This window comes from Octopus bimaculoides, chromosome 2, assembly GCF_001194135.2.
Source record: "Octopus bimaculoides isolate UCB-OBI-ISO-001 chromosome 2, ASM119413v2, whole genome shotgun sequence".
NCBI lineage: Eukaryota > Metazoa > Mollusca > Cephalopoda > Octopoda > Octopodidae > Octopus > Octopus bimaculoides.
This window is the reverse complement of record NC_068982.1, coordinates 111,799,899-111,801,074: the sequence shown is the minus strand read 5'-3', so window position 1 is coordinate 111,801,074 and position 1,176 is coordinate 111,799,899. Positions and strand designations below refer to the sequence as shown.

At 35.2% G+C, this 1,176-nt stretch overlaps 1 protein-coding gene across 8 annotated transcripts in view; it reads left to right on the top strand.

Moving 5' to 3' along the window:
* The window catches only part of LOC106867486 (innexin unc-9), a 371,622-nt gene that overhangs the window by 354,615 nt on the left and 15,831 nt on the right, over nucleotides 1-1,176 (top strand). The gene's annotated exons all lie outside the window — the stretch shown is intronic.

The following is a 1,176-nucleotide window of genomic DNA, read 5'->3' as shown; positions in this document are numbered from 1 at the left end:
TATATATATATATATATATATATATATATATATATATTGACACAATAAAACTTAAATGTATCACCCTTTTCTGAGGTTCTTGAGCGTCTTTTCGTAAAGAGTACTTTTTATTGAACTTACTCTCGTGTTAATGTACTCAATATAGATATCTTGGGCATTTATGAAGTAGCTACTTTATCTGAATACCACTTCCAGCACAAAAACTCGGAGTATGCAACTAAGTTGCGTTGGATCTCTTCGCATATAATATACTGAATAGATTCATGTTTGTTTGTACTGCAAGTGTTCTTTAACAGTTAGTGACTGGAGATCAGACAGCACTCATAGCTTTTGCAGAATCTTCCAGATGGTAGCATTGATGCGATTGGTATCAAACTTAAACATAAATCAAAGCTTGCAAGGAAAAATTTAGGGCACGGAAGAAAGAACTTTTAGATTGTTGGATTTTATAAGGAGAAAATATCGTTTGTAGCTAGTATCTGTTTGGTGAGGTGACAGAGAGAGAGAGGCTGAAACACAGAGAGGCTGAAACGGAGAGAAGCAGAAACAGAGAGGAGTGCGTGTGTGTCCGTGTATGCAACATAATGAAAACTGCCATAACTGGCAAGATTTCTCAAAACTCAATAAACTCAATATCATATCAAAAACTAAAAATTCGTGCCTGTTTAAAAAGTCATTAATCTGGGACAAAAGAAAGGTTGCTTGTTTTCTTCTTTTTAGTAACCCCCCGCTGTTCGATGCAGAACGTAACTCAAAAACTATATATTAGTATAAATATATTGATTAACGGATTATTTACGAACTGCATGTATATATATGTATGCGTGTGTGTGTGTGTTTGCATGAGAGAGAGTGAGAAAGAGGAAAAGAAAGAGGAAATGAGAAAGAGAGATAGAGACAGGGCATATATTTGTATATATATATATGTACAACTAAATCATATGTATGTGAACATCAGGCATATATATATATGTATGCGTGTGTGTGTGCATGTGTGTGTGTTTGCATGAGAGAGAGAGAAAGAGGAAAAGAGAGAGATAGAGAGAGGGCATATATTTGTATATATGTATATACAACTAAATCATATGCATGTGAACATCAGGCATATGTGTGTGTGTGTGTGTGTGTGTGTGTGTGTGTGTGTGTGTGTGTGTGTGTGTGTGTGTGTGTGTGTGT